General features: G+C 37.3%; 1 protein-coding gene across 1 annotated transcript in view; it reads right to left on the bottom strand.

Moving 5' to 3' along the window:
• Positions 1 to 15,133: 15,133 nt before the first annotated feature.
• The window catches only part of PWWP3B (PWWP domain containing 3B), an 88,173-nt gene continuing 77,192 nt past the window's right edge, over positions 15,134 to 26,114 (bottom strand). The window contains exons 7-8 of the transcript XR_009217632.1: positions 24,027 to 24,115; positions 15,134 to 15,321 (exon numbers count right to left, since the gene is read on the bottom strand). The gene's annotated coding sequence lies outside the window, so the exon portion shown is untranslated. The remainder of the gene's footprint in view (positions 15,322 to 24,026; positions 24,116 to 26,114) is intronic.

The following is a 26,114-nucleotide window of genomic DNA, read 5'->3' as shown; positions in this document are numbered from 1 at the left end:
TATACCTCCTTCTCATTAACTGAGGAGGACGAACCCCCTGAGCATTCTTGTAGGCTGCACACAGACATGAGGGGATGTAGTGGACCTTCTGATTTCTCACCACCTTGCAATGCAGATGGTACTTGGCATTCTGACTCATCACTGTGTTGTCCTTTTTGGAGAGAAATGGTGAGAGAGAGTTGATGTTTTGTAAGTCAGCTCATGAGACTATATGAAGCAGATTTATGGCCACCTTCCTGAATTCTACAAGAAGAGTTGTTCTCAAAGTTTTTGTTCAGAGGACCCCAAAAGCTTTTGTTTAGGTGGCTTATGTCTGCCAATATTTGAAAATTAGAAAATAATGATAAGCACTTTTAAATGTATTTATTTATTTGTTAAAAATAACAATGTTAAAGCGATTTCATGCTTAAATAAAAAGCACAAGCTTTATGAAAAATAACTATATTTTTGAAAACAAAGTTTCCATTTTATTTAGTGACCTTTGAACAACCTTTGAAGGTAGACACATTATCACTTTATTTCTCCAAAATGGAGACTAGGGAAGAGTATGATTAAGCAGCATGCTGAAAGTCACACAGTTGATGAGTGGCAGAGCTGAGACTCAACCCTTCACCTGTCCTGAAAGTCTCTGATTTTAAATGAGTGATCACAGGAAACACCCCTCTATTTGCCCTCCCTGAGAAATGAGATAGGCTAAATTGTGGGTCTTGATAACTATCTCCGTTTCCTGTGCCCTAAGAACCTGTTGAAATCCTTCATGTAGTTTGCACACTGGTGTATCTCTAACCTAGCATGGCCCATCTCTTGTGGATCCCGCATAGAATGGGATGACTTTGTTTTGCTCTAGAGTGCACAGATCCAGTGATGTGCTGGAGCTGGCTCGGACCAGTGCATGAGAGAAGATTCTTTGCATCACTTGCCAACTCAGCATTCGGTGACATCATCTTCTGGATAAAAAATGTAGGCCACGGTGGGAGTTTTAAACCAGGGAACCTGGAAACACTGGAAACCAGAACTACATGCCTCCTCACCTGAGGGCCTGTTCCATGCACTGCCCAGGACTGACCACACAGGCATCCCTTCTAAGCTTATTATAGGAGAAAGTGCTACATCATAGTGCAGCTTTGTCTCTCTAACGTGAGTGACTGTGTGTGACAGGACTTGTGTGTGCTTATGTACCCTAATGATAACTTTGTGCAGTACTTATCAACCCTACTGAATTTTTAAAAATGTTAGCATGGTTGTAAGAAGCCTACCAGTGAGCATATTATCCACTGGCAGTGTGGTTTCAGCATTACCTGTGCAGAGCAGATTCCCAAATGTGAGCTACTTAGTTTTATCTTCCTGTTACCCTAGGGCACGGGGTACTTTGTGGGAGTTGCTTCTCTCCTTAGGAACCATTTTGTCCTCGCAACCCTAACAACACATATTTGTCCAAATGTAGGCCCTGCTTCCTTTGACCCTGGCAAAACCTGATATTCTAGTTTGCCTTCTTCTGACATCCAGACACTCTGTCTTCTGCAGGTCATTTGTTTCTTTTTTTTCTGAGGAAGGTCAGCCCTGAGTTAACATCCATGCTAATCCTCCTCTTTTTTTGCTGAGGAAGACCGGCTTTGTCAATATTGCCAATCCTCCTCCTTTTTTTTTCCCCAAAGCCCCAGTAGATAGTTGTGTGTCATAGTTGCACATCCTTCTAGTTGCTGTATGTGGGACGCGGCCTCAGCATGGCCGGAGAAGCGGTGCGTCGGTGCGCACCCGGGATCTGAACCCGTGTCGCCAGTAGAGGAGCGCGCGCACTTAACCGCTAAGGCACGGGGCCGGCCCTGCAGGTCATTTTAAAGTGACCAAGAATTCACAGGCTTCTACCTGCACAAAGGCACCTGGCCTCTTGTGTTATGACTGGTTGAAAGGTGGTTTGTAACAGAAACTGGAACATGAGTCTGTGTCTCTAATAGGAAAACCGTACTTTTTAACCTCTCTTTACTTTCCCAATAACCCTCGTGTAAAAAGCTCCCTTTCTCTAAATGCGTATTCCATGGAAAACTTCAAGTATTGTATCTAATATTTCATTCATTCATTCATTGGATTGCGCATGGTATAAGTGACTGAGATCAAGAGCAACGCTCTGCTTCTGAGGATGTACGTGTGTTTCCTGGTTTCCTAAGAAGGCTAACAACAACAAGAACGTTTTGAATAACATTCTGGTTTCTATGACAACTGGAGTATGCCATTTTATGCCGGAGGCAGAAACATTTAACAAGGATATTTACAGGCTGGAAGGATGGACTAGCAGCAAAAATATGCAGCCTACTAGATGTGTACTATCACTGTGAGATAGTGTGTGTGTGCTTGTTTGTATGTGTGTGTATTGGGAAGGTGAGGTATTTAGTTGGGGATTAGGGACTATAAACCCTCTTGCTTTATTGAAGGAGGTGGAAGATCCTACTGAAGAGACCCTGAGGTGATGTGTCACCTTTCTGTATCCTAAGATGATACATGTTGTATGGAGGCATTGTGATCTGAGTTCTTTAAAGCAGAGGTCTCTAAATATTTCTGATCTTATACCACTGTTTAACAAAGAGTTTTGCTTTTTTAAAGATGTACTTTACTCATTTTATATTTACTTCTAATAAGAAATTATTATGTGTACGTTATGGGAGAGAAAACTTGAAGTCAACATGTGATGAGATAAAATGATTAGGATAGGAAGCTCTAATGTGACTTTGTGCAACTTTGAGGTTAATATGGTGCTCACCTTGAGTAACTGACACATAGATTAAGAAAGATCTTCTCTTTTAAAGACAAATTTACTGTCATCACACTACTAATTAAAATTTGTAAATGGCTCCCCATTTATCGTATAAGCATTAGATATGACCTCCTTGACAAAGGTTCTGATTTCTGTTTTTGAGGTTTAGGAAGTGGATGTTGCTATTGTTATAGTTATTTTTGTATTTATTATGTTTCAAAAGAAAGTCATAGCATCTAAAGGACTTACTGTTGCATTTGCAATCAGGATATGTGCTTTAGAAATAAGTAGGTACTGGGGAAAGGATTTCTAAGTCTCTTTCTCCGCACCAAATCTTATATGCTGCTCTGTGATGCTGAGACTCTCATGCTATCATTAAATGAATACTTATCTAAGTTATTATTTATCTCAATAAATAATAAGGGGACCAGTAAACTATTAAACACTTTTCAAATGAGAATTTGAGTTACTAATATCGTTTCTCTGTAGGACAAATTGTAGTGCATTGCTAAGAATCATTTGCATTGCTATGGACGGGAAACATTGGCATTACTATCAGTTTTATACATATCAATTTATGTAGCTTATAGATTGGTAAACTAGTCTAGTCAATTAAAGACAGTGAAAAAGCCATACCTCTGTAGAATGAGCTAATCTCTGGAGGGTCCATTAACCAATGCCTGACATTCCATTGTAAGGCCCCAGTAATCTCTTGTGCCTATTTCCAAATCTTTGACATGTTTTCCAGGTAGGGAGGTATTAAGAGAAGTGCTCACATTTTAAGAGAATTCCTCACTAGAAGTGTTTTGTTTTTGTTTTTATCCCCTGCATGAATGTTCAAAGCCACCACTCTGGTCAGCAGGTGGCACTTATGATATTGTGCTCAGTATGAGTAGCTGACACGCAAATTAATAAACATTCTCAATAAACATTCTTTTATTTATTCTTGGTAAAGGAAATAAACAAATTTCCTGCCATCACACCACTACCTGAAATCCATAAATGGCTCTCCATTTATTATATAAGCATAACATACAAGCTTCTTAACAAAGGTTCTGATATTTGGTTTTGCTTTTAGAAAGTGGATATTGCTGATGTTAGAGTTATCTCTGTATTTATTATGTTTCAAAAGAAATGCGTGGCATCTAAAAGACTTGCAGTTGCATTCTTTGTCAGGGTATGTGCTTTAGGAAGAAGCAGGTGCTAGGTAAAGGATATCTAAGTCTCTTGGCTCCATATTCTGTACTCTGTTCCATGATGCTGTGACTGGGAGTCTGCCAAGCCCATTTTGCCTTTACCAACCTGCTCCCTGTTAGGCTCTGCCAGTCAGGTTCACCAAAAGGAGATAGGAAGTGTCAGGGAAAGAGAAGAATGTGCCTTCCTCTCTGTTCCTATACCTCTCAGTGTCACCTGAATAAAGGCCTTACACAAAAACAAGGCAATATGATTTCAGTAGGGGAAGGATGTCCAAAATATAGTTTTTGTCCAAACTTCAAGGACTCTCCATAAGAAGTCCCCTTAGAAAGACCAGCACCAGCATACTGGTAAGCAAACTCTCTCTTTTGAGCTCTGGGTCTCAGCTTTGATGGTGGCCTCCTCTGAGATCTTGATGCTCTGGCATGAGGAGACATCGAGTCACTATCATCAGTGGTAGATGTCTCAGGTTTCAGGGGTCTCTCCTCTGATCTTCCTCAGAAACTACTTCTAGCTTGGCAACCCCTTTTCTTCAGAATCTGTGTCTTGGCTCTGAAAGACCCATCCTCTAAGCTTACGAGGTCTCACAACCACTATCTTCCCTTGGTTTTTCCAGACCTAAGTCCAAGCTCCTTCCTATCATTGCTATCTCCATGTTACCTCATTGTTTCCTTTATACCTTTTCAGCATCAAAACAATTCTTTAAAGTTAACTCTGATTAAAAAAAAAAAAGAAAAAGAAAAAAAGGAGGGCCTCTGCTTGTATTAACCATGTTTGTTTTTGTTTTTGTCTCTTCCCTTTTAGGTTTTCCCTTTGGCTTTGTTTTCTAGGAGTTTTACTATAATTGGCCTATGGGGGTGTGTGTGTGCATGTGTGTGTGTGTATTTGTGTCCGTGTGCATATGTGAATGTTATATTTGAGGGTTTTTTTTTTAGCATATCTTGAATATTCCACTTGATATTGTTTATTATTTTGGAAAGTTCTTGGCTATTTTTCCTTCCCAGGAGCAATATTCTTACTTTCCCAGGCTTTCTCCCAGAACTCCTTGCATATCTCTTATGTGGTTAGATATATAAATTTTAATAATGAGTATGTCCTTTGATCAATATAGAATATCAGTCTAAGAACTCTTCAAAGATATTTTCCTTACATTCTCTTTGTATGGTATCATTTTACTATGGTTTCTTTCTTTACATTCACTTATGTACGATATTTCATTTCATATATTCTTAAAATCTCTATAAAGTTATATTTAGGTGCATATCTATATGTAAATGCATTCTCTTTGTAATCTTTTACAATATAATGGGGGAAAGTCAAGTCTACATTTACCATCCACTTTCATCCTTGTTACTCTCTTATTTTGTATGTAACCATGTTATTAAATTTCTGTTTATCATTCAAGACATTGTCCCATTTTTATCCTCAGATAAGCATATATAGCATTGTTCTTCACATGTATGTGTGTTTTACATAACCCACATCATTTGTACTTCATTGATCTCTGATTATATTAACCTGAAATTTTCTTCTACGACAGTGCATTTGGATCTTCATCAGTCTTTGTAATGGGTAAATAACATATCCTTGTTGGCTTAGAATCCTTGTTGGCTTAGACTATCAGTTTTTCAGTCTGTCCCATGGATAGCACTTTGCTTATGTCTAATTTTGTTATTGTTGTTATGATGAACTACAATGCAATGACTTATCTTGTGAACACGGGCGACTCCTTATCCTGGTGCGCAACACAGTGAAATCAACAGGTTCTGAAAGACACTTTGTTCCTTCACTTGGATGTTGGTAATCGTGAATATTTAACCTTCAGGAAAAGAAGCTACTCTTGACTTTTTAATTCAAAACACTATATGTGATGTTATTAAAATTACAGGGGATACTGGATGCCTTTCCTGTGGCAGGGTAATAGGGACTGAAGGGTTAAAAGGTCACTTTTGAAAGAAAGTTGGCCTACTGGGCTGGAGAAACAACTTGAGTTTTGTAAAGGAATGGGCTTTGAAAGGGAGAGAATTCACTCTAGTCTTAAAATAATGCTCTAAAATTAAACCATAAATTTTGTATAGTTCCTTTTCTGGGGCACTCATGTTTTTCCTTTTCTAAGTAGGAGATGGTCTTCTAGGGTGTGTACCTGAAGAATAGGTTTTGTGACTAGTTATTTGTTTAGGAAGATATTAAAAGTCAGAGATTCAGTACTGAAAGTTTGGTAAGTTGAATGCATATGTGCATATTTATGGTCATATGACATAATTTGGAAAATGAGAAATAAATCTAATTTTTTATTCCTAATTAATAAACTGAGGGCAATTTCACGAGTCCTCAGTTTATAATAGTTGCCATTTAAGTGTTATGTACAAAAAACAACTCTCCTGAAGTTAGGCATGACACCTTTGAAGAAATATATGAACGACATAGGAGAAAAATTTTAAAGATAGAAATTCTTACCCAATTGTTCCAAAAATTCACTGCTAACTCAATGAAATCTTAAAAGCTTTTAAAAAAGTACATGTGAAGATTTGTGGTAAAATAAATCTGGAGATGGAAAGGTGCAATAATAGGCAAGAATGTATTTTCCTTAAAAAAGTAATTTTATAGACTATGCCTTTATTATGATAAAGGAAACTTCCAACTCATATTTTATGAAACTACTGTTTTTGGAGGCTTTAAAATTATAAAGGCTAAATCTTACAGGAAGTTCTACAAAATAGCTAGTAATTTAGGGAAGGGGAACTGGGGTAAAGATGAGAGAAAATGAATTGCTGCCTCCAGATAATGGTATGGTGGGGTTTATATCAAGAAAAGTACCCTTCTTTTGAGAGAATTCCGTACTGAAAATTGTTTATCTTTTTTCCTCAGAAGTAGTTAAGCCCTCACTTGAGATAGGAGTTAACAAAATAGAGCTTCCAAAATAATTCCTTCCACAATCATGGCTTTTGACTGGAGAAATAATTTGCATCAAATTCTTTCATTCCTTAACTAAAGAGCAAATGTCATAGGACAGAAGTTAAATAGGGACTTCAAAGAATTAAACTACTCAATTGAAAAATTTATTTCTTGATGATCTAAAATTGACCATGGTATTATAGATTTCAGAGTTGTCAATTATTGTATTTCCCTTTTGTTTTAATCTCATTGTGTATTCACACTTTTCAGACAGTGTTTGGCTCAATTCTAAAGTGAGATATCAGATACACTTTTCATAAATATGGACCTGTGAGAAATTGAATTTATTTTAAAAGTTAGTGTGGTGTTTTTCAATGTTCTATGGCATTGGTACTGGTGTGCAAAAGAGGATCAATATTTGTACATCTTTATTTTTTTCTCTATCTCTTTCTCTCTATCTGTCTATCCTTCTAGAGGAAGAGAAGAGAGAGGTATTCCTATTAGTTATAAATATGAAAAGAAAAATATCTGTAAGCTTATATATAAGGGACCAAACATGTGGTGAGGAAATAGTTTAACTTTTTTATTTAACAATCTTACCTTCTGATTGTTTCTCTCAAGCATGCATTGCTTTTGTAATCAGAAAATAACCATAATTGATATTTTGATTACACGTTGAATATACTTCAATAAAAGGTTTCACACTTAAAAATATATAAGCAAAAGTAAATATCAACAAATATTAAAATAGGTTGTACAATTTTTAAAATGACTTTTTGATATCTTATATAAACATTTGTATACATTGAATAAAAATTCTGGGGTGTGTGGACTCAAATCTTTACAAAAAACATTCCTGGGTGATTGAAATACTGATGCTTAATATATATATATATATACATATATATATTTAATTTTAAATACCATTGCAGCTTTCCTTGTGAGTATTTGGATAATAAGTAAGTAAGTGAAGCTGAAAATAACACTGATACTGGAAATAGAAATATCTGCAGGAATGTGTACAAGCAGTGAGCATGGCATATATGAATCAATGTATCAGGTCTGCTGTGAATGTGGTGTGTGTGTGTGTGTGTGTGTCTTGGAGTGTGAGGAGGTATTTGTTTGGGAGCTGATCAATCTAATTTTGTGGAAAAAGCTTACAAGTCCTGCTGAGGAGAGACTGAAGTGACTGAGTCACCTGTTTTCCCTCTCCCTTTTTTTCTGTGTCCTCAGATGACACCTGTAGTTTGAGAGCTGATTTGTCTCTGAGTTGTCTAAAACTGAGGCGTCCAATCCTGTATGATCATGGACCCCATTCAAAAAAAATGCCTGTGCAGGTTATTGCCAAAATATGTATATTTAAATACCATTACATACTACATATTATATACACAAATTTGTGTAAACATGTACATATATGCATTTATTATGGAAACAATTTTTACATTATGAAACACAAAATTTCAGGATAATAAGAGCTAAAATATACAAGTGAATTATAATACATATTTCTAAAATGTATACAGAAAACTGGAAAAATATAGTCCAGCCCATTAACACAGTATATCTGAGTGAGAAGGGGGCAAGAGAGAGATTCAAAGAACAATTTCATTTTTCACATTATTCATTTCTGTATTGTTTAAAATTAAAAAAAAACATTTTGGAAACATCAAGGTAATCTTTTTAAAAGAAATTCACTAACAATGATGTTGAAAATATTTATTTACGTGAAAAAGTGTTCAAATATGCCATTGAGTGAAGAAATACATTTTTATGTAGTATGTGCATATATGTGTATACGGATGCATAGGAAATGTGTTGGAAGCATATGCACCATCATAGTAACAGTGAACATCTATAATGTGCTGTCTTTTCTGTATATCTTACTGCATATATTATTGTCTCTACAAGAGCCTTTATTGTTGTTTTAGAATAAAAACACATTAACATCAAAGACCCCAGTTTGGTTTCATTCACACAAACACAGTCACACAGACACACACACAGGGTACTATTAAATCTATGTGGCCAAAAAAGATGCTATCATGAAAGCAGTAGTTTGCATTATTCTGAAATAGAAATGGACTAGCATAAACTGAGTAACATGACATGGAAATGTTTTGATATGCAGCGGAAGGAGGAAAATAAACATTACAACTACAAGATGGATGAGATAAAGTTATCATTTCTTTTCAGAAAAACATACATTATAGAGTTGGAGTGGGTAAAATTATTAATCAAAGCCATTTTATTGGTTTGATTTTCTTCCTGCTTTGTATTCTATCAATTGACATTAGATGTGCATAGTACCTAGACTACCACATTTGATGCTATTTGAGCCCTGGAAGAGAAATGCGCTTCAAAAGTGCTGAGTAAGGTAAAAGCTACGCTGGACAGCAGTAAAAGTGAGAATCAAGAGATCCAGCTCACAGAATCATATCTACCATGATCCATGTAGTATTGGGTAAGATAGTTCCCATTTTACTAAACATGTTTTTGCAATTATTTTATGTTGAGATTGTGGTACAATTGATTTTCTCCTTGCTCTTACTTCTTTCTATGATAACAGTCACAGATTTGGTGTTGGGAAACAACAAAATATTTTAAACCACAATATAGGAGTGAAGATATGCAGGTACCAGCTGAAGTCCTGTACCTCAAGCAAGCTTATGTTGTTTAATTGTGATAAATATACTTATCATAAAATTTACCATTTTCACCATTTTTAAGCATGTAGTTCAGTGGCATTAAGTACATTCATGTTGTTGCGCAACCATCAGCACCATCCATCTCCAGAAATTTTTTTATCTTCCAAAACTGAAACTCTGTATACACTAAATAATAACTCCCCATTCCATCCTCCACCCAGCTCCTGGAAACCACCATCCTACTTTCTGTCTCTATGATTCTGACTAATCTATGAGCTTAAGGTACTGTAGTACTCATATAAGTCGAATCACACATTATTGGTCCTTTTGTAACTGGATTATTTGACTTAGCATAATGTCTACAAGATTTAGCATTGTTGCAGCATGTGTCAGAATCTCCTTCCTTTTTTAAGGCTGGATAATTTTCCATTGTATGTAGATATCACATTCTGTTTATAATTCGTCTCATAATGAACATGGATTAGTTCCACATTTTGGCTATTGTAAATAATACTGCTGTGAACATGGGTATACAAATATCTGTCCTAGTCCCTGACTTCAATTCTTTTGGGTGTATATCCAGAAGTTGAATTGCTAGATCATAATGCTATTTATCATTTCTAAAACCATGTTTAATTCTATAAAAATAAAGTATTTTATTTTTAATTTTATACATAATTTAATTTTTAATTTCATGGTGATGGACCATACAGCTTTCCATAATGACTGCCCCAGTTTACATTCCCACCAGCAGTGCACAAGGGGTCCAATTTCTCCACGTTCTTGCCAAACCTTGATATTTTCTGTTTTGCTTTGTTTTGTTTTTAGATAATAGCCATCCTAATAGGTGTGAACTAGTATGGCACTGAGACTTTAATTGGCGTTTCCCTAACGAGTAGTGACATTGAGCAAATTTTTGGGGGGAGTGATATAATTCCAATGTCCATGGAATTATAAGAAACATGCAAACTGTTCCTTACTACCCCTACTGAAAGCACATGACACAGCTGGGTGAAGGACCTTTGTTGGGGTGAAAATGATAGCAAAAGGAAGCAGAAAGGAAATGCAACCTGCTTCTCTCTCCTCTTGATTTCCTGTCTCTCTGTGGCATTCTCAATGACCAGACTCAAACAGTTGGTAAAGGACAAAGGGGCGTCAGAGTCCTGGTCACAGCACTTATGCACACTTTAAGGAATGTTGAACCGAGAGATTCAGATATCCCTTACCCACTATCTGCTTCCTCTTAAAGCATATTTCATACAAGGAAGTCAGCAATGAGTACTGAAGAGATTGTGCATCTCTTTCAAAACATAACTTATAGACTGAATTACTAACCACATCATCAACAATATCTACTGGCAGGCACCCAAACTGACAGAAAACAGTCTTTGTTAAAGGACTTGTGCCTTATGTTACAGGTAAAGGGAAGCCACATTGAGATTTAAATTACTCTTGAGAGAAGACATAAATATTCCTTTAGAGAACTGGTTTCCAAAGCGATGCTCAGCTATGCAAGTGGCTATAAGTAACATGACGATGTATTGGAGCCCAGAAAAATAACAGTAGATTTTTCCAAACATTTAAAATCTAAACCTTTATTTAACAGGGTTTAGCAAATTAAAGGCCAATGGCTGTTTCTGGCCCGCTGCCTATTTTTTTTTAATTTTTTTTTATTGGAACATAACTACCCTCATTTTTTATCTTGACATCTGAGGCTGCTTTCCTGTTACAATGGCAGAATTGAGTAATTGGGACAGAGACTTGTCTGACTACCAAAGTAAGGGTATCTAATACCTGGCATTTCACTGAAAAAATTTGCCAACTCCTGTTTTATAACCTCAAGTTTGTGTGTGTTTTTTAAGGTGCCAAAGCGATTATTATTCTATGTAAAGATAGAATTACATATGACACATCTTTAAAGTACTAGAATAAAGCTTTCTTAAACAAGGATGCTTGCCTAGCAAAGTGCAGAGGCCTCTATTTTATGAAATAGATATCAAATTGCCCACCTAGCATAGGGGTCCCACCATCTTAGTTCACAGAACCAGGGAAGGAAAAACACTGGCTGGTGACTCAGCCTCTTCATGATCCTCTTAGCAAGAGTTGCCAGTGTGTCTCCCACAAAAAAGAATGGATGAAGCACCTTCAACCCTCAGTATATAACTCAGCCCATAAACACAGACACACACAAACAGGCTATGATGATATATTTTGAATAGGCCTGTAATTGATGCAGGTTTTCCCCTTTTCTGCCTGTAATTCTATCCAATCAACCTACCAGGAAATAATCACATAGACAGTTGTCGTAAAAAAACAAAGTGTTATCACATTTCCTACATTGGTGTGTAGCATTGTACGGAAACAGAGACATACATTCACTCTCAGAGTGAGAGTCATAACTGAGAGGTCAGCCACTTTAGCCTATACCACTCCAACTACAACTAATGAATGAACAAAATCACATTAAGGAACATACTAGCAACCCACCTTTAAATAGCAGGTATTTCCTGGAACAAATTTTTCACACAATGGGTAATACAGAAAGTTTAAGATTGTTTATCGGCTCAGAATTCCCATCAGACCCACTGTTAGGATTAACCTGGAACCAACATCACCACATGCTTGGTCCTGAAGGGATGCCAAAATTCACAAGCCTCCAAAATTACCTCCAATGCTCAGTGGCCACAGTTGACCCCTGGACTCAAGGACGAGGAGGAGGCATTGAAAATACGTCTGAGATGCCCTTCACTAAGTGCCTCAGGACTAACTTCCATGTTAAGAGGGCTCTGACTGTTTGCCACCATTGGCCAGCAGAAACGCACACTCAGTTCTACTAAACTTGTGTCATGGGAATTTCTGGTAGCAGACCCTGATGCACACAAGGTCCAGTCAGTTCCTAACACTGCTTTATTGCCTCACTCTCCAGGCATAAGTCACCGCAACCCCAGTCAACAAGAAACTCCCTTGGCGTTTGAGTCACAAGATGCACATATACTTTCCATGACACATTACATTTATCTTTAGAGCATCAGTGTTGTACCAGACCGTAAAGTCTCACATGTAACTCACACTGCTACAACTGAGCGAATGAAGTAGAAGAGAAAATGTCGGAACCTGACACTGTGATGACTCTATGCAGAACACAGGGCCAAAGCGGTATACGGGAAAGGGTTTTTTCCTTTGAACAATAGTAAATTGTGATCAGAGATACTCTCAGTATAGCAGGATGTCACGAGGGTGGCATGCCCACGAACTCTCAGGATACTTTGAATAAACATCACGATAGGAGAAGCCAGAGATTTCAAACTCTCCATGTACAGAGGAAGAAAAGTCTCACGTGGAGTTAATGTCTGGGCCCAAACAGACTGGTCAATATATGGAAATATACATATAAAGATAATAGTGAGATGGAAAAGAGTCCTGACAAGAGATTGAACTCCTACGGACTGCCCTGTGTTCGGCAGTCACTGAGAAATGAATTTACGCCAGTGACATTTTAGAATTCGCTTTGCTTAGGCAATGCTGGAATCTACACACTGCTGATGGATAAGGATGATCAGTTGCACGACTCTTAAAGATATGATAGGTTAAGAATTTTGAAAAGAAATTGAATGAGGTTTCACACACAAAGGAGCACAGAAACTTATCAGTGTGCACAAATATATATGTTTCTGTTACATATAGATAGCTAGCTTAGAGAGACCCAACTGCTTTATGATGTAGTTTATCTCAGAATTAAGAAGCAAAAACAAAAAAAAACTTTGTCTTTGATCCTGGGATCTCTTTTTCAAGAATCCGCCATATTCTGCCTGGGATACACGGGAGCAAGGCCAGGCGGCACAGTCATGCCTGTATATAAATCAAGGAAAGTTTTCACCAGTTTGTGAGGAAAAAAACAAGACAGATATCATGACTCACATTCCAGCTGCTATTTTTTTTTCATGGATGTAAAATAGTGGGGTAGTTCCATGGGTAGGTTTTCAACCAGAGAATCATTCAGAAAATTAGCTGAGGTTTGAGTGTGGCACTGCCACTTAAGTAGTGTATGACTGTAAGCATTTTCCTTAGCTGCTCTGTTTTCTAGTCTCCTTTTATGACAAATAGACAAAATATCAACACATCTTCAGCACAAAGATTGACTAGAGGTCACAAACGTGCACTGTGTTTCATCTGGAAATCAAGGATGAACAAAAGTGTTAAAAAATCCAAGGTTATTTCTGGTAATACGGAGGTGACCGCAGTCCATGGGGGCATTAGATTTCAATCTGGAAATACTAGACTCCAATTGTCAGCCTTTACATTGCCAGTAGATAAATATTTAGATATTTATCTAAACTTTCTCACGGGCTACATGAGGAAGAAAAATGAGATTTATTGCACACGCTCAATTCCATAATAAGGAAACATTCAAAATACGATGGCCAGTCAATAGTTAAAGTTACCTTCTTTAATAATAAAGGAATGCAAATGCAAAAGCATCCCATATTTCCACCTCTTAAGATTGGTAAAACAAAAGAAGAATGGCAAAATGTGGATAATCTAAACTCTGAGGAAACAGGCACCAGTGAGGGGCAGCGTTGCTGTTTCCCAAGATCACACAGGTGAGATGTGGAGCACCCAACTCGGAACTCGGGTTACCCAACCACCCAAGTAGGCAGGTGTCTCTCCCCAGTATTCATGACCTTAGGAATGCTCACTGAAAATGCCAAAAATATATGATAACAAAGAGGTAAGTGTGTTATTGTCAATATTTGAGTCTCTCTTTTTTTCTCTTTGCCTTTTTATTTCTACAACTGAAAGTCTATTTTTTTTAGTTCTACATCAGATTTCAACCTACTTTATTGTTCATATTTGTATATCACTTGGGAAATGTGAATCATGTTGATGGTGTATTTCCCATATATCCTCAAAATATAAATATCAGCTCTTCTCATAAAAAGTGATGCATGCTAAATATAAACAAATGATAGGAAAATCTCTTATTTAAAAATTGTCTGAGTGAACTGGTACAGCACCCAGTGGCCCCTTCTCAAATATTCTCTACTATCAAGTTTGTATATAAACTTCCAGTAATTTCATTTCATTTTCTGTGCCCATAGGAATCACACTCTCTCCTTTTCCCCTCTTCCTTTCTTTCTTTCTTCCTTCCTTCCCTCCCTTGGTTTCTCCCTCCCTCCCTCCCACCCTCCCTCCCTCCCTCCTTCTTTTCTTTCTTCTAGTGTTCTCTTTGATCTTTAGTAAGTGCCCTGAACAACCCCTAAGCTGTTAAAGTATCCACAAAATCTCAGAAATTTTTGGCTTTTACAAATAACAAAATACTTATTCCAACTCAGATCTTATGGAACCTGTTTTAATGTTTAAATAAAATATCAAATGCATATAAATAGCAAATATTAATCTTGTCCAATCCATGACACATAAATTCATAATTTTTTAATGATCATAAAGAAATAAATATCAGGAGTTACATCAGCAAGGTGGTAGCGTAGAAAGTCTTGGACCCTCCTTCCCCTCAAACACACCAATTCAGGAACAATTCACAGAAAAATTCCCTTTGTGATAAAGCCAGAAACTAAATGAAATGGTCCAGCACCCTGGGCGAACATGAAAACAGACTCACCGAAGCCAGTGGGCACATTTCAGGACACCTTCTCATTTAGTGTCTGCCTCTGGCACAGTGCTATATGATCAGGCATGGACCACCTAGCTCTCAGCTTCTCCCAGAGGAAAGAAGTGGTTGGTTCATGTGTTCAGCACCCCAACTTTTCCTCAGCTGATCGCCAGAGGACTCTTTCCAGTCTTGAAGCTCTGATGGGTCTAGTACAGTCTAGCCACCTGGGGGAGAACAGCACTTTGAATTGGTAGAGGCCATAGATCCTCCCCCTGCTCAGCACCAAGCGAGCAGACAAAACCATAGCTGCCTGCCTCTCCTTGAAGAGGGAAAGAGTTTCTAGAGAGCCCCAGAATCTCTGGCCAAACTGGTGGGTGGAGTCTTCTCTTGTGTGAAGCCAGTCCATGAAGACTGTGAGAGGTTCTTGCCTTGTCTAATGCACCAAAATCAACACAGAGAGTCAAGGAAAATGAAGAATCAGGCAAAGATGTTCAAAACAAAGGAATAAGACAAATCTCCTGAAACTCATCTAATGAAATCAGGATACATAATCTACAGAGATTGACAGAGAATTCAAATTAACTGTCATAATGTTGTTCATCAAGGTCAAGAGAACAATGCATGAATGAAGTGAGAATTTCAACAAAGTGATAGAAAATATTAAAAAGTACCAAACAGAATTCATGGAGTTGAAGAACATAATATTTGAACTGAAAAATTCAGTAGGGGGGTCAACAAGAGACTAGATCAAGTGGAATAAAGGATCAGCAAATACAAAGATAAGCAATTGGAAATAATTTAGAGGAGCAAAAAGAAAGAAAGAATCAAAGAGTATGAAAGCTTATGGGATACTATCACACAGACTACACATTGTGGGAGTCCAGATGGAGAAGAGAAAGAGAGATAGGACCAGAAAAGTTATTCAAAGAAATAATGGCTGAAAACTTCCCAAATTTGGGGAAATAAATGGACGTCCATACCCAAGAAGACTAAAGGATCCCAAATAAGATGAAAGCAAAGAAATCCTAGTGAGACACATTATCATCTAATCATCAAACATCAAAGAGATAATTTTGAAACCAGCAAGAGAAGTGACTTCTCACATACAAGGAAAGCCCCATAAGACTATAAGCGGATTTTCCAGCAGAAACCTTGCAGGCCAGAAGGGAGTGGGATGATATATTCAGACTGTTGAAAGAAAAAAATGCTAACCAAGAATACTATACCTGGCAACACTGTTTACTAAAAATGAAGGGGAAATAAAGACTTTTCCCCCCCAAAAAAACAAAATCAAAAGCGGAGAGAGTCTATCACTACTTGTCTTGCCTCACAAGAAATGCCAAAGAGAGTTGCTGAAGTTGAAGCAAAAGGACCTTAAATAGAAATACAGTAGCATAAGTAAGTATGAAACTCGTGGGGAAAGGTAAATATATAGACAAATAGAGAATACTATATTACTGTAGTGGTGTTGGGTAAAACACCTTTAATTCTAGTGTTAAAGGAGAAGGACAAAAGTATTAAAATAACTATAATTTAAAAATATGTTAAAAGATACACAATATAAAGAGATGTAAATTGTGACAACAATAACAAAATGTTGCGGGGGGGCAATTAAAGTGTAGAGTTTTTGTATGTGATTAAAGTTAAGTTTTTACCAGCTTAAAATAAACTGTTAAAAATAAATTGACACAGTTGCCAAGAATACATAATGGGGAAAAGATAGTCTCTTCAAGAAATAGTGATGGGAAAACTGGATATTCACATGCAAAAGAATAAAACTGGACCCTTATCTTACACCATACACAAAAAGTCAACTCAAAGTGGATTGGACTTAAACGTAAGACCTGAAACTGTAAAAATTCTAGAAGAAAACATAGAGGAAGAGCTTCATGACATTGATCTTGGCAATGATTTCATGGGTTTGACACCAAAAGCACAGGTAAGAAAACCAAAAATATGGCCAGCCCGGTGGCGTAATGGTTGAGTTCAGCACGCTCCACTTTGGCGGCCCACGGTTTGCAGGTTTGGATCCTGGGTGCGGACGTACACAGCTCGTCAAGCTATGCTGTGGCAGCAGCCCACATACAAAATAGAGGAAGACTGGCACAGATGTTAGCTTAGGGCCAATCTTCCTCAACAACAACAAGAAAAAAAAAACCCAGAAAACAAGTGGGACTAGATCAAATTAAAAATCTTTTGCACCACAAAGGAAACAATCAACAGAGGGAAAAGACAATATGCGGAATAGGACAAAGTATTTGCAAACCATATATCTGAAAAGAGGTTAATCTCAAAAACATAAAAGGAACTCCTATAACTCAATAGCAAAAAAAAACACCCCTAACAACTCAATTAAAAAATAGGCTAAGGATTTGAATAGACATTTCTCCAAAGAAGACATACATGACAGAAGGTATATGAAAAGATGCTCAACATTACTAATCATCAGTGAAATGTAAATCAAAATCACAATGAGATATCACTTCATACCTGTCAGGTTAGCTATTACAAAAAAAATGATAACAAATGTTGGCAAGGATGTGGAGAAACTGGAACCCTTGCACACTGTTGGTGGGTATACAAAATCATGAAGCCACTACGGAGAATAGTATGATATTCCTCAAAAAATTAAGTGTAGAAATGACATATAATCCAATAATCCCAGTCTGAATATTTATTCAACAAAATTGAATCAGGATCTTGAAGAGATATCTGCACTCCCATGTTCATTGCAGCACTATTAACAATAGCCAATATGTGGAAACAACCTAAGTGTCCATCAACAGATGGATGAATAGAGAAAGTGTGGTATATACATGCAATGGAATATTATTCTGCTTTAAAAATGAAAGAAATTCTGCAATATGCAACAACATAATTGAACCTTCATGACATTACGCTAAGTGGAAAAAGCCACTCACAGAAAGACAAATACTACATGATTCCACTTACATGAGATATCTAAAATAGTCAAATTCATAGAATCAAAGAGTGAAATGGTGGTTTCCAGGATCTGGGAGGAGGGGAAAATGGGAAGTTACTAGTCAACAAGCATAAAGTTTCAGTTAAGTAAGCTCTAAAGATCTGCTGTGTAACTTTGTACCTATAGTCAACAATAATGTATTGTACACTTAAGACTTTGTTAAGAGGCTGGATTTCATGCTAAGTATTCTTACCACAATAAAATAAAAATTTTAAAAAAGTAATAAATTGTCCAAATTATGTGTTTTTAATTCCTATGCTTTTAATGAAAATGATTCATTTTCCAGAATTACTTTGAGGTAAAAAGAAAATCATTCATCAAAAAGTAGTTTTCGGTTATCCAATTGATAGTCATGCTCTATAAAAATAGTATTTTGAAAGCTATATACAGATATAGCTTTCAATCACTGATAACCACTTACCCAGGTGATTGATTAACATATACCACAAGGAAAAGAAATCCTAGCATGGAGTTCTCTCTCAATAAGTGCACATTTCTTAAAATGACTCCCATGAACACCAACACCCTTAGACTAAAATTTGTTTCTTTTTCACTTTTATCCAAAATCCACATCACCAAAATTCCAAGCTATTACCTTATAGCTTCTTGTACTATGTAGCCTGTGGAAATTTAAAGGTGCCAGAATGGAGCATTTCCTAAAAATAATGAATAAAGAAACTTCTTTATTATACTAAAAGAGCAGTTTGCAACGGTCTTATGTAATAAAAATATTTTTCTTATTCTGGCTTATTGTTGATATTGGATCAATTTTATAATTGCCTTGTGTAATTAAAGGGAACATTTGATAATTAATTATTTTGGTAGTGAATATATAGGGCAACTTGAGGAGAATTTAGATCTTCACTAGAATTCAATCTTTTTCTGCTAAGTTATACCCATTTTGTCAGGGAAATTTTTAATACATAATCCTAAAATTAAAAATATATACATTTTTAAAATCATAAAATTAATTTAATCCTCTTTGGATCTTCGAAATTTTGTTTTATGTCCACCAACAGAACCCAATTGAAAGAATCAAAGGCTAAATAGACTCTCCTTGCACAGATGTCAGGTTATTTTAGTGCACAGAGACAAGGGGATTGAATAAATAGCTGGTGACTCAGCTGTTTACCACTCTCCCCATGAGGAGCTGACAGTCTCTCCTAAATTACAAGGGCAATGAGACCCAGGTAGTCCAATAAATTAACTCATTCCCTCAAACATACACGTAAAAAGACATCACAGTCATAGTGATGGTAGACTCCTCAATAGGCCTGTTACAGATGCATGTATGCCATTCTTCCTGCCCGTGAATATTCTGCTGTTTCTACCTCTGACCATTAGCTAGCATATTCCAGTTGTCATAGAAACCAGAATATCAGCATAACAATCAGTCTTACATTATCTTTCCAAGGAAACTATGAAGTGCAAATTCATCCTCAGAATCAATGCAATGAATGAATAAATAAATAAAATATTAGAAGAGATCATGTCAAGCAATTCCCCCAAAATTTACCATTGGAGTAAAATAAAAGGATTTTGAAACAATGAGTCAAAGTGGAAGAAAAGGACAATTAATCATTCTAGGTTTCCTGTTAGACACACCAAAACTGGTTTCAATTCTGTTTAGGACCGCCTTAGAACCTGAAATAACAGATGTTTGCGCTGAATGGAATTTCAAAATCCATGTAGCCTCAAACCCAGTGCAAATTCTCAATAGCTCCAGATGACCTGGTTCACAAGATTACCACATTCTTTCTATTGCACCTTAAATTTATCATCAAAATCATAGCCTTGCACCACAGCACAGTGGTTTACTTATTATTCACAATGCCAGGACTAAATGAATGAATGAATGAATGAATGAGATTGAACAGAAAATGCTAGAATCCGGATATAGAGATGATTCTAATGAGGAAGCAGAACCTGAGTAATATACAAGAATGAGATTTTCCCTCCACCAAGATCCTTGTTGATAATGGAGATACTTGATTTCAACAGTCCCAAGAATATTGAGTATAACAGTGTATACTCTTGGAGGCCATGTCCAAGGATTATTGGTACTTTGGGAACAACATGGGGAGGAGAAAATTGAGTGAATATTAATCTTTTAGACATAGTATTAGGGAAACCAGCCACTGAGGAGCTGCCTAGGCTAAGGACACTGGTAAATTTTTGGACAAATATTTATAAAAATGGTAGTATGAAGAAAATAATTCCATAAAAGATAGACTGAATTCCAGTTCTAGGACAAAATGGCATAGATTAACTTTCCTTTCTCCTCCTCTCTAAACGCCATGGTAATAATTCAAAAAGTAATCATAAAAGGACTCTGAAGATGGAAGGAAGAAGTTGACAGGCCAGGGAACTAAAGACTTGAGGAAAGACATCACTGTGAGCCTTGAGTTTTCTTTGTATCTCTCATATATTCCTCACTGGGCACCAAAGAGGCCCACAGCCTGGAGTCTTCCGCGGGCACAGAAGAAAAACAAAAGAAAACAAGAAAAGCCTACTCTTTCTGTCTAAAGGAATTGACAAAGGCAACCTAGCAAAGACTTAGTGGGGAGATATACATCACCCAACAACAAAAGCAATGGTAGCTCAATCAACAGCAGCATAGTTATCAGAGCCTAGCCAGGGACCTGTTCCACACTCCCTGCTTGGAGCAGTGGTGGGTCAGTCCACCACAGTATCAGCAACCAAGTCCCAGTGTTTCGTGAACTCCCACCCAACAGCATTGGACACATAAGTGGCACCTGCAGAGATCGAGAGGGAGACTAGCAGAGCCAGAACAAAGCCAGCCACAACAGCCCTGAATCAGCCTCTGAACACTAAATTGCCATTTGAATTAAAGGTGTCAAAAGTTGGGCAGGATCTAGAAGCTAGACCTAGAAAGGGTGACTGCCTGTTGAAATGGAATATTTACATAAGATCAAGAGTATCCCAACATAATAGTCAAAATGTCCAGGATTTGTTAAAAAATCACTCATCATACCAAGGACCATGAAAAACAACTTGAATGAGAATAGACACACCACTCCATAGTGCTCTGGTACAATGGAACACTGGACAAAAGATAAATATGAGGCTGCTACCTTAGAGATTATACTCCTCCCTAGGCAATGATGAAATCTGTAGACTACTACTTAATATGTTCGTGTTTTATATATACGGTATGTTAGGATTAATTTAAAAAAATTAAATTTAGGTACATTGGTGATCACCACACGAACTTATCATCAGAATAGGTAAGCACACACGCAGTTCCTATAATATATGCTTATTCAGGTTAGAGAGACTGAGCTGTGGTAGGATACAGTTCTACTTCCTATTAACAAGCATAGAGGGGACTTCTCTGTGGTCAGTTGAGGGACTCAAAAGCAAGAGGAACCCATCTTAAATCTCCTGAGACCCATAGGATATGTACCAGGCAGGACCAGAAATATATCTGTATATAAACTGAATGAAGGTTTTCAAAATATTTTTTTTAGTGAGGAGAAAATGGAAAAGAAAACCAAGACATACATTCCAGCCTTTTTAGTTAAACATAGAAGATAAATCTTGGTAGGATTGCCAGATTTATGAAATAAAATTACAGAATTCCCAGTTAAATCTGAATTTCAGACATACAACAAATATTCCATGGGACATGCTTACACTAAAAAAAAAAATGTTCTTTATATGAAATTCAAATTAATTGAGTGTCCTATATTCCCCCTTCCTGGTTTTATTTGCAGGGAGTATTTTTTAACACCATAGAGAATCTTCTCAATTTAACAGTCCCTTAACAGTTTTCTCCATAAAACTCACAATTATTCCATGGTTCAATAGGCCGAATTTCTTTAAATATTATCTTTCACTCCTCTCTTTCCCTATAACCTGAAAGACTGGAGATTTCCTAAAGTCCCTGTAACTGTAAAGGACTCAGGCATAGGTTCCGGGGTTTAGAAGCCAATGTTATTTCCTCTTTCTGGAATTGAGTCCTATATGGTAAGCAACTTCTAGGTATGTGAATTGGGTGTGTGATTCTTTCAGCATCTATTCATATCTCTCTGTTGTGTTCCAGGACAGCACTGACCATTGTCACAAGATTATTTATTGCATTGTTTTCATAGTAAAACAAATCAGCTGGAAACAAAGTGCCATTAGAGAGGATAGAATAAGTGATATAAAGTCTAGGCCAAAATGGAATATTATGCATCCAACAAACAAAGGAGATGGATCTAAATATATTAACATAGAAAGAAAAAATAATCAGATGTAAAAATCATATTACATATCAAAAAGACAAAATGATATCATTAGTGTAAAAATACCTTACAGATGTAAAACAATACTCTATATTCTTCTCTCAGGACATAAAGACATATCTATATCTATAGGAAAAGATCATAAATGGTATATGCAAAACTAATAAAATAGATTTGATCTGAAAGAAGTGGAGGAGGAGGAGGATAGCCAGGTGATGAGAGTAGACTCTAGTATTAGTCACATTGTAAGATTTAACTAGGAGAATGCATTTTCATTTTACTTATGCATCTAAATATTTCTCCTGAAGAACAGTGAAGAGATATAAAAATACGTCAAGAATATATTTAAAGAATTGAACAATGGGCCAATATTAATACAATATAAAAGAGAATTCAAGGGGAATAGGTTTGAAAACGCATAGAGGACATTTTGTATTGGTCAAAGAAATTATTCATTAAGAAACTGTATATAGCTAAGAACATAGGCTAAACAAAAACACTAAAAAACTGATAGAATTACAGATAGTGACAAATTCAACAATAAATAAAATTTACTGAAATGTAAAAATCAAGAATTTTTAAACAGATTAGATAGAATAAAGAAAAATAACTGGGTGATAGGTAAAAAGAACTTTTACTAATAAAGGTAGAGAGGCAACAAAATGAAAATGTAGAAAACGACATCATAAATTTATAGGACACAACGCAAAGGAGAGGTGAGATACTGAAGAGAAAGCAATATTTGAAGACAAGATGGATCAAAATTTCTCCAGACAAAATGAGGAGAAAAATCAAGTAGCAGATTCACGAGGTGATCCTGAAAAGCACAGGCTAAGAGGAAACCTGAAAAGCCAACACAGGGAAAAAGACATGTAATATTAGTCAAGGTCCAATCAAAAACAGATGTACATCAGTCAGGGTACAGTCAGGTAAACAGAAATCACACGGATTAGTAAGAATGGGGATTTGATAGAAGGAATTGGTTAAACAGGCTTGGGACATCTAAACAGACATAAAGGGAAGACTAAAGTTATACAGAGATAGAAAGAGCGGGGAGGAACTCCAACCTCTCGAGCTGGGCAAACCAAGGGAAGATCTGGGTGTTCTGAAAGCCTGTAAGAGGGGAGGATGGTTCCCTCAGACCTTTGAGGAAAGGAGACTACCCAGCTAGTGTTGGTTCCTAAAGGGGCTCAGAGCAGGAAAATCACAAACCAGGGAATCCTATACCTGAGGATAGGGAGCAGCCTGGCTGGTGCTGAGCCTCAGAATCTCAGAGGAGGTCCCCACTCTACACACTAGTTGGGACCCAGACCTCTGAGGAAAGGGGGATCCCAGAGGATTGCTGCTACAGGGCTTTCTGAGTGACACAATCGTAAGTGCCTTGGAGTTGGAGGATAAACAGCAAAATGGACATTTGCTGAAGGTTCTTTGTCGGGATGACACTATAAAGAGTGGGAAACTGTGGAAAGTCTCTCTCTCTCTCTCTCCCCCCGCCTCCTTCTTTCCCCACCTCCCTTGCTCCCTCCCTTCCTCCCTCCTTCCTTCCGTCTCTCTTTCTGTCTTTCTCTCTCCTGTTTTAACCATTTTACCTTGAATGAGATATGGTGAGGCCAGATACAGATCAAGAGAGTGAAACCAGAAAAAGTTTTAGTCTTTTTTTTTATATTCACAGTTCCCTGGTGAGAACACAGCATACCACGCAGGTCCACTCAGGAGAAGCATCAGGCTCAGTCACAAGGCAGAGGGAGAAGGCGGAACTGTAGGCAAGAGTCTTCATTATGGTTTCTGGGGGAAGGAATAGGTGAGGTAGGGTAAACAGGTTTAGAATTGACTGGATCGAATAATTTCAGCAGCTCTGGGGCATGAGAGCTGTCCCTAGTTGTCTGGTATCTGGCCCTGGGGTGATTAGTACAGGCATATAGTAGTCTAGAGTGTGAGATCCCAGTACAGGAGGTGGTTGGGGTGTGGAATTACTATGCTTCTCAAGAAAGAGAACTGACAAGACTCTAGCCAGGCCCTCAAAATTGGGTCAAGATGGCATTTTTTAAAAGATTTATTTATTTTTATCGTGGTCAAATACACATAAAATAAAATTTACCATCCTAACCATTTTTAAATGTACAGTTTAGTGGTATTAAATACATGCACATTGTTGTGCAACCGTCACTACCATCCACCCCCACAACTCTTTTTATCTTGTAAAACTGAAACTCTATACCCATTAAAAAATAACTCCCCATTCTTCCCTCCCCCCAGCCCCTGGCAACCACCATTCTACTTTCTGTCTCCATGGTTTTGACTACTCTAAGTACTTCATATAATTGGAATCATACAGTATTTTGTCTTTTTGTGACTGGCTTATTTCACTTAGCATAATGTCCTTAAGGTTCATCCATGTTGTAGTATATTGCAGAATTTCCTTCCTTTTTAAGGCTTTTAAAGGCTGACTAGTATTCCATGGTACGTACATACCACACTTCACTTATCCATACATGCACTGATGGACACTTGGGTTGTTCCCACATTTTAGCTATTGTGAATAATGCTGCTATGAACATGAGTGTACAAATATCTGTTTGAGACCTTGCTTTCAATTCTTTGGGGTATATACCCAGAAGTGGAATTGCTAGATCATATGGTTATTCTATTTTTAATTTTTTTGAGGAATCTATACTGTTTTCCAGAGTGGCTGTACCATTTTACATTCCCACCAATTCGAACCATCTGGGTTCCATTTTCTCCACATCCCTGCCAACACTTTTTGAGTACCTTTATTACGGTTATTTTGAATTCTCTGTCAGTTAAATCATATATCTATGTTTCATTAAGGTCAGTATCTGGAAATTTTTCTTGTTCTTTTGTTTGGAAAATATTTCTCTGCTTCTTCGTTGTCCTAGACTCTCTGCATTGGTATATGTGCATTAAACAAAACAGCCGCCTCTCCTAGTCTTCGTGGACAGGCCTCATACATGAGAAAACCATTAGCAATCATTGTGGCCAGAGATTCTGGGGGCCTCTCAAAGCTTTATGCTAGTCCAAACCACCATTTTTGCTTTTAGCTATCCCCAGGCACCTGGTATCTCTCCAGGGAGAAGCTGGGAGCTGTTTGTTTTTCACTTGTTCACTCTGCACTGAGTTGGTGGGTAGGGCTATGGTGAGTATTAACTTACTAGTTCAAACTGCAGTCTTTGTTCTCAGTGGCTCTCCAGATGTCCACAGTATGCTGGGTCCCATCAACACTCTGAGATATGCAAGGCAGAAACCGGTGCCTCAGGAAGCCCTCAGAAGTACTAGAACATTGGATGTATGATCCAGTTCTTGCTTTTTCTCCCAATGGAGAAGATTGGAGCTGGGGGCTCCTCCTGATCATATGGCATTTTGCCAGACGTAGTGCTTGTGGTGAGAGGGTGTCTTGAACTTTCCTACTGGCTTAGATGTGGCTGGTTTCACCCTCACTCAGGATGCAGGAGCCTCTCAGCTAGTTTCTGGATTTCTCTCAAAGAGAATTGATCAGTGTATTATTGAATCAGTATGTCTGTAGGGGAAGGAGGATCTGGTACTTCCTATTCCGCCACCTGGCTGATGTCACCCCAGGAGTTAATTTTTTATGTAAGGGTTGAAGTATGGGTCAAGGGTCACTTTTTTTTCAATATGAAATGTCCAATTGTCCCAGCACCATTTGTTGAAAAGACTGTCTTTTATCCTTTGAATTGGCTTGGTAACTTTGTAGAAAGTAAATTGACTATCTGTGTATGGTTCTATTTCTGGACTCACTCTTCTGTTC

Source organism: Diceros bicornis, chromosome X (assembly GCF_020826845.1).
Source record: "Diceros bicornis minor isolate mBicDic1 chromosome X, mDicBic1.mat.cur, whole genome shotgun sequence".
NCBI lineage: Eukaryota > Metazoa > Chordata > Mammalia > Perissodactyla > Rhinocerotidae > Diceros > Diceros bicornis.
Note: the sequence above shows the minus strand (reverse complement) of the source record. Positions and strands in the feature narration are given on the sequence as shown.